Here is a 16,255-nt window from a genome sequence, read left to right as displayed (position 1 = left end):
GAGATGGTAAAGTGCTGTTTGTGGAATCATACAGGGATGAGGTGGGGAGAGGGCAGGGCAGCTAGGTGCAGTCAGGAGGTTAGACAGAGGGCAGAGGGGGGGTTAGCGGAAAAGGAGAGATGTGAAAAGATGGTGGTTGCTTGCGTGAAATAGAGGACTGTGTAGTGCTGGCATGGGAACAGGGAAGGGGGGCAAGAGGTTAAGGATAAAGACTAACGGAGGTTAAGGCTAGGAGAGTTACAGGAACTTACGATATATTGCAGGCTGAGTTTCCACCTGCCAGTTCAGAAAAGCTGGTGTTGGTGGGAAGGATCCAGATGCCACAGGCTGTGAAGCAATCACTGAAATGAAGAACACTGCATGGGGTGGCATGCTCAACAATGAGGTGGTCCAGCTGTTTCTTGGTCACAGCTTAATTCACAGATCACATGACTGGTTTCACAGGTAACCCTGCCTTTGATGGGATAGGTGATGCTTGTGACTGGACTGGAGTAGGTGGTGGTGGGAGAATGTATGGAACATGTCATGCATGTAGGCCTATTACGGGGGTATGAGTCATGAGGCAAGGGACTGGAAGCAGGGATTGGGTAGGGACGGACGAGGATATTGTGTAGGTTTAGTGGGTGGCGCAATACAATTGAGGGAGGGGCGGGAAGGATAATGGGTAGGACATTTCTCATTTCAGGGCACGGAAGGTAGTTGAAACCCTGGCAGAGAATGTGATTCAGTTACTACAGTCCTGGATGGTACTGAATCACGAAGGGAATGCTCCTCTGTGGCCGTAAGGTGGGATTTTGGGAGGTGGTGTGTGACTGGAGAGATAAGGCAAGGAGATCTATTTTTGCACAAGGTCAGGATGGTAATTACATCTGTGAAAGTCTCTGTGAAATCCTTTGTGTATTTGGAGAGGGACTGCTCATAACTACAGATGATATGGCCATGGATCGCTAGGCTGTATGGAAAGGACTTCTTGGTGCGGAATGGGTGGTTGCTATCGAAGTGAAGGTATTGCTGGTGGTTTGTATTTTTGATGTGGATGGTTGAGAAGGACCAAGTAAAGCAAAGGGGGAGAATGTGTTGAGGTTCTGGAAGAATGTGGATAGGATCTCCTCATCCTTGATCCAGATGACGAAGATGTCATCAATGAATATGAACTGGGTGAGGGGTTTGGGATTATGGGTGTTTAGGAAGGATTCCTCTAGGTGGCCCATGAATAGGCTGGTATAGGATGGTGCCATGCAAGCTCCCATAGCCTTACCCCATATTTGTCTGTAAATAATGCCTTCAAAGGATAAGTAATTTTGGGCAAAGATACAGTTGGTCATGGCAATTAGGAAGGGGTTCATGAACTTTAGGAAGCATATAGAAGATGGAAGTGTGGGCAATGGTGGTGGCAGTGGTGAGGAGAGAGGTTTAGTCCAGAGAGATGTTTTGGGATGGGCCTAAGGATTTAAGGATAGACTGGGTATCCTGCTGGATTTTTGGAATGGGATTACTTTGGTAGGATTTGTAAGTGAATGGATCAGACAGCTGGCTTCCACCAGGTAACCCTTGCAGTTTGAAACAACAGTGGTAGATCCTTTGTCAGCATCTAGAATGCTAAGGTTAGCATCAGTTTTTAGGTGGTGGATTGTGATTCTTTCCGCAGACTCAAGGTTAGTTTGCGTGTTGAGTGATTTGGGGAAGGATAGTGAGGCTTTATGTTAAGAAATTCTGGATAGTTACGAAGGGGTGATTTGGGGGCAGTGGGGGTGGATCACGGTTGAATGGAGGAGTAAACTGACTCAGGCAGGGCTCAATATTGGTCTTTGGTTGAGTCTGATTGGTAGGGTTACTGGCAAAGAAGTGTTTCCACTGTAGGGACCAGGAGACATTAACAAGTCCTGCACGACTTAATTTCGGAGCAGTGCAAAAGATAAGGCTTTTGGAAAGGATTGATACTTCGGCAGGGCTAAGGCTTTTGGAGGAAAGGTGCATGACTTGTGTTTTGGGTGTGGATTCTTTATGGTGGTAGGAGGGAGTTTTAAAGGGTGAGGTAAATGTAATAGGTCTTCACTTCATAGCTGACAAATATGCTTCACAGACCACCTACATTTACCTCACCCTCAAAAACTCCCTCCCACCATCATACAGAACCTAAACAGACCTGAAACACAGTCATGAACCTTTCCTCCAAAAGCCTTAGCCCCCACAGAAGTATCTGTCCTTTCCAACGGCCTCCTCTTTTGCCCCACTTCCAAATTCAATCACGCAGGACTGTTAAAAACCACCTCTCCTCCTCCCACTCCCTGCAGTGGAGAAACTTTTTCACCAGCAACCCTACCAATCAGACTTTACCTAAAGCCAACCATTATCCACCTCCACTGTCCCCAAATCACACCCTTCTAACTTTCCAGAATTTCTTAACTTTTAACCTTGCCTCGCCATCCTTCCCCAAATCCCTCAACATATAAATTACCCTTACATCTGCAGAAAGAACTGCAATCCACCACCTAAAAACTGGTCCCATTCCTGTAAGTCTGCTTGCTGACAAAGGCTCCAGCACTATTGTTTTAAACTGCAAGGATTAACTGGCCCAAGGACTCTGCCAGCTATCAGATTAATCCACCTACAAACCCTACCAAAGTGACCCCATTCCAGCAGGATCTCTGGTCTCTCCTTTAATCCTTAGGCCCATCCCAAAATCTCTCCCTGGACTCAACCTCTCTCCTCACCACTAGCATTCTCCACACTCCTACCTTCTACATGCTTCCTGAAGCCCATAAACTAAACCACCCAGGATGCCCCATTGTGGCCAGTTACTGTGTCCCCACAGAGAGAATCTCTGCTCTCGTAGACCAACACCTTAAGCCTATAACCTGCAACCTACCCTCTTATATGAAAGATACCAACCATTTCCTCCACAGTCCCTCCACAGTTGCTGTTCCTTTACCACATGGTGCCCTGTTTGTCACTACTGGTGCCTTCTCTCTTTACACTAACATCCCTAATGCCCATGGCCTTACCACGATTGAACACTGCTTTTCCCAACAGAGTCCAAACCTACAACCTCCTTCCTAATTGTCATGACCAACTGTGTCCTCACCCACAATTACTTATCCTTTGCAAGCACTACACAGAATTAAACTTGGGGTAAGGCTATGGGCACTCGCAATGGCACCATCCTATGCTAATCTATTCATGGGTAACCTAGAGGGATCCTCCCTGAACAACTAGAATCGCAAACCCCTCACTTGGTTCAGAACCAGAACCTCAACAGCTTCTACCCCATTTGCTCCACCTGATCCTACTCAACTGTCCAAATTAAACCTACCAATCACCAGCAATACCTCCACCGCTTTGACAGCAGCCACTCATTCCACACCAAGAAGTCTCTTCCATACATCCCCACACCCAGTCACATCTGTAGTGACGAATCGTCCCTCCTGAAATACACGGAGGATTTCACTGAGGCTTTCCTACACCTTAATAACCCTCCCGACCTTGTACAAAAACAGATCTCCCAAGCTTCATCTCTCCAGTCACACACCACTTTCCAAATTCCCATCGTCCAGCCACAGAGGAGCTTTCCCTTTGTGACTCAGCACCAGCCGGAACTGGAGCAACTGAATCACAGTCTCCCCCAGGGTTTCAACTACCTCTCATGCCTTGAAATGAGAAATGTCCTACTGACTATCCTTCCCATCCCTCCCACAGTTGCATTCCACTGCCCATCAATCCTACACAATATCCTCATCTGTCATACCCCTGTAATAGACCTAGAGGCAAGACGTGTCCCATACATCCTCCCACCACCACCCTACTACTCCAGTTTGGTCACAGGCATCAACTATCCCATCAAAGGCAGGGCTACCTGTGAAACCAGTCGTGTGAGCTACAAGATAAGCTACAACCACTGTGTCACATTCTACATTGGCATCATAACTAACAAGCTGTCTGTTCACATGAATGGCCACCGACAAATTGTGACCGAGAAACAGATGGGCCACCCCACTGCTAAGCACATGGCCTCAACCTTCATTAGTCTTTACCCTTACCCTCTTGCCCCCTTCCCTGTTCCCATTCCAGCACTACACAGTCATCAATTCCACTAACATACCCACAGTCTTTCTAGCACTCTCCTTTTCCACTAACAACCCCCCACCCCCAACCCCCCGTCTGCGCCATCCTCCTCCTTACCCCCAACACCAAGCTGTGTCTCCCATCATGGGCAGCTGCTCTCAGTCTGTGTGTGAGAGTTGTGTTTGTCTGATTGTGTGTGCATACGTTCTGTCTGCAATGAAGGCCTTGTGGCTGAAAGCTCATTTTCTGACAGTCTTTTGTTGTGCCTATCTGCAACTCAGCATCTCTGCTATATGGCGAGTAGCAACTATCCTTTTCATAATATTGTTCTAAGTAATCATATAAAATAATAACCAAATATTGCTCATTTGTTCAAAGCCATTGATATATTTTTTCCACCTTATGATAGCTCTGGTATCTCAGCCCAACATGTCTTAAGGCCCATAGGGCAGTACGAACATCAATGATGACCAATGGAAGGCACTACTGTAATTGTGGGCACTGTAGTCGCCGATGTATGCGCCACTGTGGTCCCCACCTGTTCAGCCAGCCTACCAGGGTCGCGGCTGTCCTATAAAGCCAACAGTGCAGTCGCCCCTTCCATTAGTTGTGATTTCCCTGCATTACTGTAAAGATCTCACTACACCTCATTATCTTGGTTCCAAATTTGCTTTGTTTAATATTCAATCTATGTTTGCCTTTTGGACTTGTTATTCTATGGTGCCACCTCCGTTATCTATCTTTTTTTGTATTTACACTTCTTGTTCTCTGGTGAACTGCCATCAGTGCTCTCAGCCAACTGTACAGTCACCATTGGTTCTGAAGTTATTCCTGGACTTTCCCAATTCTGCTCACTATAATGGCAATAACGTAAAAGGTCAGCAGTATACTACGGGCTCCAAGCTCATGCATCTCAAACTGCAACAGCTGCACTTGTAGCAGCAAGTTGCTACAGCAGTTCCAATGACAATTTCAACTTTTGTTGAATCACTTACAGTTTCTCAATCCATCCAGGCTACGGCCATTTCTGAGGTGGTGTGCTGCCCAACCAGAATTCCCATAGTTTAAATATGGCAAGACAGGATTGGGACACTTATTTGTAGCATCTGTAACAGTTTTTACCACTTTTCAGGTTTGGATGACACTCCAATGTTTGCTGTTCTTTTTATGGGGTTCCCCAGACATGTTTTTCTTGCTACAGAAATTGGTTCCACTCTCTAACCTGGTTGTGCTCACATTCATGGAGATGCGTTCATTACTGTGCAATTCACAATAATTCCATGTGGTCGCAATGTGCCTTGAGTTTCATCGGAACCACAAACAGCCTGATCACCCATGCTGCTCATAGGTGATTTCGGAAAGGTTGAGTTGACATTGCGATTTCACTTGGGCAAAACCTGCTTGCAAAACTTTATATCCAGATTCACTGATTCGAGATGATGATGTCCAGTTGCCTCCTAATACTGAAGTTCGCACTCAAACTCGTCAACCCTTCCTAAGATACTATTTTGAAAATCATGCACTCTTTTGAGATCACACAGTCTGGAAACTAACACCTCATGGCTTGACCTCAGGTAGTGGCAGTCCAGCCCCTTCCTCAGACATGGAATTCTTGCAAGTCTTTTTTCCACCAGCAGTGCAATAATTCATGGATTACGGATGTCTCCAAAGCCTCTGAACAACCTGTTATGCCCTGATTTCAAAGCACACACCCTCATGCAGACTGTTCAGATTGCTGGGCACACTGCACCTGTGGTGGGAAAGATGAGCACCTATGCACTGTTTGTTGTCAATTGTCGACACAGCTGGATGCCCCCTGCCCCGCCACACACACACACACACACACACACACACACACACACACACACACACACACACACATCACTGTGGATAGTCCACCATTTCAACCACTCCCCATCCAACAGAGAAGCAGATAATATGATCCATAAGTTTCAACAGCAAATGCTGAAAGTGGTGGGCACGTCCACCACAATGGCTGCACTCACATTGTTCCTCAGCTTGTAATAGTACAGTGAAGCTCCTCTATGGGTGGTAACCACATACTGTCCTCCAGGAGCACCACAGCCAACAGAACCACAGAGCGTTCTAGCAGATGCAGCTGTGTGGGCACACTCATTTGAGGGCAAAAATCCTTGTCGGTGCCAGCCACGGTGGTAACCACCCACAGGCGGCATCTTACAACAGTGGACACACTAACGCTGGCACTCCAACCAACTTGTCCAAACCTACCAGCTGTCCCATTTCCACTGCCTGGAACACCCGTCATTGCACCCCCACACCCACCAAGATACAAATCATATTTTCAGGCCCCAGCAGAGGGAGATTTGGCATCTTGGCCTGGCATGTTTGTAGACATGCCGGATGGTATGGACATTATGACAGCCACTAGGTGCAGCTGCTTCAATTGTGGGAATTGCAGTCACCGATGTAAGCACCGTCATAGGCCACATCTGTCAGGCTGGCCTGTCAGAGCTCATGGCTGCTATATAAAGCCAAGAGCATGGCTGCTCCATCTATTAAGATTTTTCTGCATTACTGTATCCATCTCACTACATGTCATTGTCTTGGTTCTGAATTCACTACCTCTTAGTATTCGGACTTTGTTTGCCCTCTGGACTTGCTATTCTGTCGTGCTGTCTCCCAAGTCTGTCATTCTCTCAATGCTCTCGCCCAGTTGGCCAGCAACAACAGTTTCTGAAGTTGTTCCCGGACTTGTCCAATTCCGATTCCTATAATAGCTATGTGCAGAGGTGTGTGGACACAAATACGTGATTATGTAAACCCTTGAAGTAATCCACAACTTGTTCTTAATAGTCATATACACAATGAGTCTTTATTGCTGTCATCTTAACCACAATTTCCCTGCTGAGATCATCAACGGATAGGTATACAGGAGGGTCTCATGCAGTATCATCAACTTATTTGTGCATACTCAAAACAAAACATCGACACTTATGCTGAAGTAAAATGTGGAGTGTGGACAATAATGTTATAAACGTCAGTGCATCCAAAATGTTTTAATTTATTTCCATACCTCATCACTACCACCATCACCTAACAACTGATGAATCTCTTCATTTAAAAGATGAATCTGTTGATCCAATATTTGCTCATCCAAGTCTTCATCATCACCATCATAATCCTCATCACCACCACCACCATCACCACGAACACCACCACCACCACCGTCACCATCACCATCACCACCACGATTACTATCAGTCTCGATACTTTCCTGTTTTATTATGAGTTAGCATGCACAAAATAAAAAAGCCATGCTTATTAAAGCTATAGTACAGAATTCTCCTTGTCATGCAAACAGGTTAATTAATGATAAATCTTATGGACTTTTTTTTTACTTTCCAGACAAGGTTGGCTAACACAAAGATATATCTTATACTCAGTGCAACAGATAAACAAGAAAACTAGAGCAATGACAGAATTTTGAATTAATTGTCAACAAATTAAATATTTAGAGCTTTATTTTTAGTAAGTTGAATTCAATGAAAAGGCACATTTTGAAAAGCAGTGTGAACTGAAGGAAGTCTAATAAAGGGTTGACATCCCGTAATGAATTTTATGTCAGGTTCCAGCTCAAGATACAGATTCAATGTACAGCCTTTGTTTGCTTAATTTGAGGTAACATTCCCTTTACGAAAATAACCAAAACTATTTATAAACTACTACAGACAAAAAGTGAAGCTGGTTTTAATTTACATTACAGTAATAAAAGACGGGAAAAAGGAAAGAAAAGAACAGAAAATAAATATATTTACAAGGGGCATTCAATAAGTAATGCAATACACTTTTTTCTGAAAGCAAGTTGGTTTTCTTGTGGATTCCAGTACACTATATTGTTCTCCACTCTTTTTGCTACAAAATCCTATTTTTCAACATCATCTCTGTTCAGTGTGACATCCATACACCACCATCCTTCACTGTCCGAAACAAATGGAAGACAGACTGTGGGAGTCTAGATTGTAAAATGGTCTTCTGTTATGGGGCAAAGAACCCAGGGGGGTACACACCTTTGGGTAGCCCAACTGGAGGGCAAGTGTGTCAGCATTACCAACAGAGATGTCCAGTTGTGGAGCAAGGTGTCTGTACATTCCAACATTGTAGGAGTCACAGCTTCATCCGACCGGACTGCACATGGGGAATCTTACAGGTTTGTGCGACCTTGTTGTGATGATTACAGACATCTTACCCAACGACTCACTGTGCTTTTGTTCACTGTCAGCTCTCCATAGATATTCCGCAAGCACCTATGAATATTTTTAATGCTATGGCTTTCTGCCAAAAGAAAATCAGCGACAGCTCTCTACTTGGAACACACATCCATTACAGATGCAATTTTGAAGGCTACATATAGTGCCATCATCTATCTGAACTTCATGAAACTAAATGGGCTGAGGTGGGAATATTCCACGATGTACCACAGCAAGTTTCACATGTTTTTCAACTGAAATTGGCTGAGAAAAAATGCATTACATTACTTATCGAATATTACTCGTACATTCACAGTGTCATGTACAACCCTACAGGCTGTTTGCATAACAGATGCAATTAATGTAAGTTTATTAAAAACTACATGGTAAAGATATGAGCATGGTATGACCAATGAACACATTAGGATATAAGAACTATTTTCAATGTGAAACAGACTGGACTTCAGATGGCGGCGGTGGAGGGGGGGGGGGGGGGGGGCAGAATAATGAATCAGTAAACATAAAAATGACATTAAAAACATCTGTAATAAACAGAGAGAGAGAGAGAGAGAGAGAGAGAGAGAGAGAGAGAGAGAGAGAGAGAGAGAGAGAGAGTGTTTAGGATCCCAGTAACATTTATATTAACTTATTTAAAATCACAGGAGCTAGCCCCTGTATTCAGGTGCACGTATATGTGAATCCTGTGTTTACGATTTAATAATTATGTTTTCTTTATCCTTCAGCTTCATGAAACTAAATATTTGGCTCAAACTCCTCTCCAAGCACTGTACCTTTAAAAGGCCAAAGTTATCAATAGGAGCATTTCTGTGGTTGCCTACTTCAATTTTTGTCTCTTATTAGTCTTTACCTATCATTGCTCTCCTTGTATCTTCAAAGAATTATTTCTTTGGTCTATTTCTGCATCTTCCCTTCAGTACTTCTAGAAAATTTTGTTGCAAACATTGTATCTCTATAAAAGCCCTACATTTCTACATATCTGAGGAGTTGCCTTTCTCCAGTTATTTGTTTAAGGACTTCTTGATTCACTATTATATGGGTCAAACTCTGAGTTACTTTTTAAATCCCCAATTTTGTCGCTTTTACCTGCTGTCAATTTTTCTGCTAAATTCTTCTACCCACTTTTAAAAAGTAACATAAGTAACATCCTGCAGCAAACAGATTAATTAAGTTTTCATTGAGTTTCAAAGATGCCCTTATAAAAAAGCTTGTGTTGTCTTATTAGCACAAAGCACATTTATCGCTTACTATCCTCCTCCTAATTTCTTAAGAACGTCAGGCATATTACAGCATTTTCCTTACTTAGACACTTTTTGCTACGTGATATAGCTTTTCAGTTGCATTAGAGTCATTCAAAAGTGAATGAGCTGGAGGCTGTAATATTAAAACTGCTAAAGGGATCACAATGCCATTGCCCAAAGAAGAAGGTGTGGTCCTTGTAAGTGTGCTGAAGCTGCAAACTTGTTGCTAGAGAGACACGGGTACACACCCACATGACTGAACGAACACTTTCACATGTCAATCATCCACAGCGTTCAGTTGTGCTGACAACAGAGAACTGAAGGCTTCCAAAGAAGGGAAAAGGGGTATAACATGTTTCCTACAGTGGAATAAGTGCAGGGAATGGAAATTCATCAAAGAATGACAAGTTTACAAAGAGCACTGCATATCTATTACACATGTCAAGGCATGGCACAAGCAATCTAGAGAAGGAAGGATGTCACTGGCCAATACACACAATCTGGAAAGCCACACTGCATTAAGGATTCCATTGTCCAGTAGATGGTATCTGTTTATTGAAGACTAGCACATTGCAGTGGCAGCTATTGCCCCAAAGGTTCGATTTAGCATCAGGACTGCGATGGATATTCAGTGCTCTCCATACACTTGTTAGATTATTTGATGAATTTCCATTTTCCACACTCCTCCTGCAATAAGGAAAGGCACTACAACTGTTTGCTGATCTACTGAAGCCTCCATTTCAGTGTTTTCAACACAACTGAGTGCACTTGACAGCCGACACGTAAGTGTGTAGCTCTAGCAGCGACATTGGGCCTCAGCATTTTTGTCAGGATCAAACCTTTCCGCAGGCAATGACATTACAAGCTCTTCAGTGGTTTTCATTTTGCAGCCTCTAGCTCTTTTTTGTGCGCTTAATACTTTAATTTTTGTTGACCGACTCTGGGAAGCAATGGCTACAGTGGTCCACAGCATATACCGTCCACAGTTGGGTTGGAGTCTCAAAATATAGTAACAAAATCTGCATTCAACATCTGATGGTGACTAGGTGAGCTGACAAAGTATTGTGTAAAAAGAAAATGACAATTTATCAACAAATGAAAAAACTTTTAAACTAATAATTTCCCCGAGAAAGCCTGAAGAGTCACAATCAACATATTTTCACTGGCACAGACAGACATACACGAAATAATCACTTAATTACATTGGATGTCTGAGACATCACTTTTTTAAAATAAGTTAGTTAATTCTCATTGTATAATTAAGGTAGTGAGCAAACTAAAAGCACACAAACAAGATTGACATTGTTGCTAAGATGATTATTTTTCAGAGCTATTTAACACAGAAAACACACACGCACAATGTAATGTAATTGTCAATGTCATACAGAAGTGGAGAATGCAACGCACACAACTAGTACACAACTCGCTACAAATGTTTATTTCGTTTTTGTAATTTATAATGTACCTTATTGTCTAGAGGTAGTGCTTCTGACTAGTAATTGGGGGCCCTGGTTCGGGGACAGCCTCTGCTTAAATTTTGAATAAAAATCATTAACAATGGCAGCTGGTACAAGGTGACGCCCTTGTTCTGCCAAAGGACTTGTCAAAGAGGGCAGAGGAGCAGACTGAGTTTCAAGGCAACCTCCAGCCCTTGGGGTAAGAAACTGGCCAAAAATCAGCAATAATCAATGGCATGAGGGTACAAATGGCAAACAGAAACCACTACATTAAACAGACACATTGTGTATCTACAGGGGACGTGGCATACAATTGAGAAAATGTCATGAAGATCTCTCCACTGATGAATGATACTGGATTAGTCCACCATTTAGAGTAACAATGAGAAAAAGATTACATAACCAATGAAAGTTGAGCATACTATGAGTTGGAAGGTAGAATGTCAAATTTTAACATGGTAGGGAGGCTCAAAAACCTAAAAAGGAAATTGCAAAGGCTCAGTCTACACATAGTGGCGATCAGTGAAGTGAAATTGAAAGAAAATGAGGCTTTTTAGTTAGCCAAGTATAGAGTTACGCCAACAGCAGCAGGAAATAGTATAATGGGAACAGTATTCATTATGAACAGGAAAGTGGAGTTACAGCAAACAGCTCATTCATAGGGTTGCTCTCATGAGAATCTGCAGTTAACCAGTTCTGATAAGCGCGCCAAAGTCACCAGCAGAAGATGAAGGAATAAGGTATATGAGAATACTGAATGAGTAATTCAGTATGTAAAAGGAGACCACAGCTTGAATACAGTGAACAAGTTGACATAGATGTAAGTTGCGGCAGGCATGCAGAGATGAAGGGGCTTGCACAAGATAGACTAGAATAAAGAACTCATCGAACTAGTCTTCAGGCTGAAGGCAACAGCAGCAGCAGCAGCAGCAGCAGCAGCAGCAGCAGCAACAACAACAACAACAACAACAACTGGGAAGCAGTATTAGGTGGAAGAATTGAAGAAAGAGTTACAGGCAAATATGGACTTGGTAGCAGAACAGAGAGAAAAAGGCTAATTGAGTTCCACAATGATTTTCAGCAAGTTGTTGCGAATTCAATGTTCGAAAATCACTAGAGGAGGATGTATTCTTCAAAGGGCTTTCAGATACAAGAAGATTTCAGCTGAATTACGTCAGTGTCGGACAGATTCTAAAACTCATGCTGGATTGTGAGGCGAATTCAGGAGTAGATGTAGACTTGGATCACAATTTAGTAATGATGAAGAGCAGACTGAGATTTAAGAGACTCCTGCTGAAAATTCACTGTGCAAGGAAGTGGAATGCTGGAGCACTGATGAATGAGGAGATTTAAGTTCTCTGAGGTTATATATACTTTGATAATGAATACAGTTCATCTGAAGAGCAATGGATATCTTTAAAAAGGACAGAAAACTTAGCTACAAGGAAGATAACTACAAAGAAATATTGGGTAACATGAAATATTTCAATTGATCAATGAAAGGAGGAACTACAAAAATGTTCAGAGAAATTCAGAAATATAAACCACTTAGAAATTAAATAAACAGGAACTGCAGGGAAACCAAGACAAAATGGCTCAGGAAAAACGTGAAGAAATGTTACAAAGAAATGGTTGCAGATTGACTGATTCAGAATGCAGAAAAGTCCAAATAACTTTTGATGAAATTAAAGGCAAGGGTATCAACTGGGAATTTCACTGTTAAGTGGCGAGAAGAGAACAGACAGGTAGAAAGAGTACACTGGAGGCCTTGTCTGATATCACGACTGCAGGAGAAATGAAAGTCAATATGGAAGATGTTGGACCTCCAGTGTAAGAGGCAGAATTCATTAGAGCTTCAGAAAATTTGTGAGCAAATAAGGCAGAAGGGATAGATAACATTTGAAATTTATAATATCATTTTGGGAAGAGGCAACTGTGACCTCCCAATCTCTCTTTGCTCCATTTCTTTCGCTGATCTTCCCTCTTCTTTCTTCCTTCTTTGTACCACCGCTATATCTCGGGGTTTTCAATGCAGAAATATAGTGAGTAGGGGGCACATGTGTGTGGTGGTTCATGATATCGTAGTGCTGTGAGGGAGTGTCACTCGTGCCTCTGGTTTGAGAATACTGATGACTAAAGTACGAACATTTCTCAAAAGAAAAACAGGTATGTGCTCTCTTTTCTTTTAAAACTATAAATAGCATATAGTACTATCTATTGTTCTACTAAACTGAATTTGCGCGACACCATTGATGAAGTTTCAACCTTGAAAGAAGTTTATTAATACCAATTTAGCTGAAATAAATAAATAAATAAAAATAAAAAGCCCTAATTCAATCCAGAAGTCACTCACAGAGTAATTAGTTTCTGATGTGTGTGTGTAGTGGTCATTGATACTTAAGAGATTATTTCAGTAATTCTTTCACTGTCTGTTTATGAGTTGCTAAGCAATGTATCAACAAGCTGACTATGCAATGATTAATATTTGTCATATCCCAACATTAAATTGCTTCTCACTTGCTTTAAGCATTAAGATGATTACTATGCCACCCATATAAGTCTTTGATAGTTATTATCAAGCTAATGTCCGTAAATTGCGGTTAATGTTGCTGAATCTCACGCACGATGGCAACACTCGATATCTAGCCGCGTATCTTAAATTCCGTGCCGATATTTGAGAATTCGCGCGCGATTTGTTTGCACCAAAGTCAGGCTGTGGTTCCCTAGCATAATTTTTGAATCAACTCCGGGTTGTAAATTAACAATTCTATGCCCATTCATGAAAGTTACAGAAGATCCGCACTCGACGACTACTTGATCGCGGACTCGAGCAACAAGGAAGTTTTTGTTCTTACAAAGAGAAAACATATCACGTATAATGCAACAAGGTGATTTGCTATGTCTAAACATATTTACAATTATCTCATTAAAACTCATTACTTATTAAATGTTGTACATAATTAAATTCTTTACTCTGTAAATAATCAATAAAATTTAGAAATGAATTACATGTATAAAAAATCTCAAGTTTATATGAAGTCATGGGTCACTACTGGTTTCAACTCCCCTACACTCAGGTGACGCAAAGTAGATCCGACTATATTGGAAATAATCATGTAATGCTACACAACCAAAAAGAAAGTGCTCAGATTTAAAAGTGATGTAAGACAGGGATGTAGTCTTTTGCCCCAATGCTCAATCTATACAATGAACAAGCAGTGATGGAAATAACAGAAAGGTTCAGATGTGGGTTTGAAATTCAGGATGAATGGATATCAATGTCAGATTCACTCATCTCAGTACAGAATACAAACTGAGAATAAACCAAAGAAAGGCAATAGTAATGGGGAGCAGCAGAAATGAGATTAGTGATCAACTTACGTCACAAATGGGAACCACAAAGCACATTAACTTTTTTTTTTTTTTTTTTTTTTTTTTTTTTTTTTTTTTTTTAGGCGGACAACTTCAATGGTCATTAGCGCCCAGACTACGTTAGGAATGCACCGCGAGGCACAAGTTTAAAACAGTAAATAAAAGGGAAAACACGATAAAAGACAGACAGACAGGCATAGGATTTAAAAAAAAAAAACAGCATAATCAAATGTCCTTAGAGAGGTTTGTCAAGTTGATAAAACGAAGAACGCGAGCAGCTGCTCGTGGGTCATCCGCTAAAATGGCATCTAGAGTACATGGCAGGCCAAGATCAAGACGCAGTGTGTTAAAATCCGGACAGGACGTTAAAATATGGCGGACCATCAGCAATTGCCCACATGGGCAGAACGGCGCTGGCGCAGCCGTCAGCAGATGGCGATGGCTGAACTGGCAGGGCGGGAGGAGGACGTCCAAGCCGTGGGGAGAGGTTTCCAGGCCCGAAGCTTGTTGTCTGTAAGTGCAGCCCAATCGGTATGCCACAGCGATAAAATGCGCCGACAAATGACCCTGCTACAATCTGACGAAGGGACACAACAAGAAGCTGTCCAAGGCTGGAGGACCGCAGCCTTGGCCACGGCATCTGCAGCTTCGTTCCCAGGGATACCGACATGGCCAGGAACCCACATAAAGCTAACCGGAGAACCGATGTCCACCAGCTGCTGAAGAGAGCATTGGATCCGGTGCACGAAAGGGTGAACCGGATACGGATCACTGAGGCTCTGGATGGCGCTCAGGGAATCGGAGCAGATGACATAAGCAGAATGTCGGTGGCGGCAGATGTAAAGAACAGCCTGGTAGAGGGCAAAGAGCTCAGCGTGAAGACCGAACAATGGCCATGGAGCCGGTATTTGAAACTTTGTGCCCCGACAATAAAAGAACACCTGACCCTGTCATTGGTCTTAGAGCCATCTGTATAAATGAAGGTCATATTAATGAACTTCGAACGAAGTTCGACAAAACGGGAGTGGTAGACCGAACTGGGGGTAACCTCCTTTGGGAGCGAGCTGAGGTCAAGGTGAACGCGAACCTGAGCCTGGAGCCAAGGTGGCGTGTGGCTCTCGCCCACTCGAAAGGTTGCAGGGAGTGAAAAATTAAGGTGTTGAAGGAGGCGACGAAAGCGAACTCCAGGGGGTAGCAGTGCAGAGACATACAACCCATATTGACGGTCGAGAGAGTCGTCAAAAAAGGAACGATAATACGGGTGGTCGGGCATTGACAGTAGCCGACAGGCATACCGACAAAGCAGTATATCGCACCGGTAGGTGAGTGGCAATTCACCAGCGTCAGCATGAAGACTCTCGACGGGACTAGTATAAAACGTTCCGATCGCAAGTCGTAAACCCCGATGTTGTATGGAGTTGAGGTGGCGTAAGATGGATGGCCGTGCAGAGGAGTATACGAAGCTCCCATAATCCAGCTTGGAGCGGACAATCGACCAATATACATGAAGTAGGACGGTTCGATCTGCTCCCCACGACATACCACTGAGAACACGGAGGACATTTAGAGAACGGGTACAACGGGCAGCCAAATATGACACATGTGGAAACCAGCTAAGTTTCCTGTCAAATGTAAGACCTAAAAATTTTGTTGTCTCCACGATTGGGAGAGCAACGGGACCGAGTCGTAAGGATGGTGGGAGATACTCTTTGTAGCGCCAGAAGTTAATACAGACCGTCTTCTCGGCAGAAAAACGGAAGCCATTGGCGACACTCCAGGAGTAAAGACGGTCAAGAGAACACTGAAGACAGCGCTCCAGGAAACACGTACGCTGCGCGCTGCAATAGATGGTAAAATCGTCCACGAAAAGGGAGCC

General features: G+C 43.0%; 1 protein-coding gene across 6 annotated transcripts in view; it reads right to left on the bottom strand.

The window, feature by feature from the left end:
* Window positions 1-16,255, bottom strand: part of LOC126485091 (E3 ubiquitin-protein ligase Nedd-4) — a 187,818-nt gene that overhangs the window by 71,540 nt on the left and 100,023 nt on the right. The window lies entirely within an intron of this gene.

This window comes from Schistocerca serialis, chromosome 6, assembly GCF_023864345.2.
Source record: "Schistocerca serialis cubense isolate TAMUIC-IGC-003099 chromosome 6, iqSchSeri2.2, whole genome shotgun sequence".
Taxonomy (NCBI): Eukaryota; Metazoa; Arthropoda; class Insecta; order Orthoptera; family Acrididae; genus Schistocerca; species Schistocerca serialis.
Note: the sequence above shows the minus strand (reverse complement) of the source record. Positions and strands in the feature narration are given on the sequence as shown.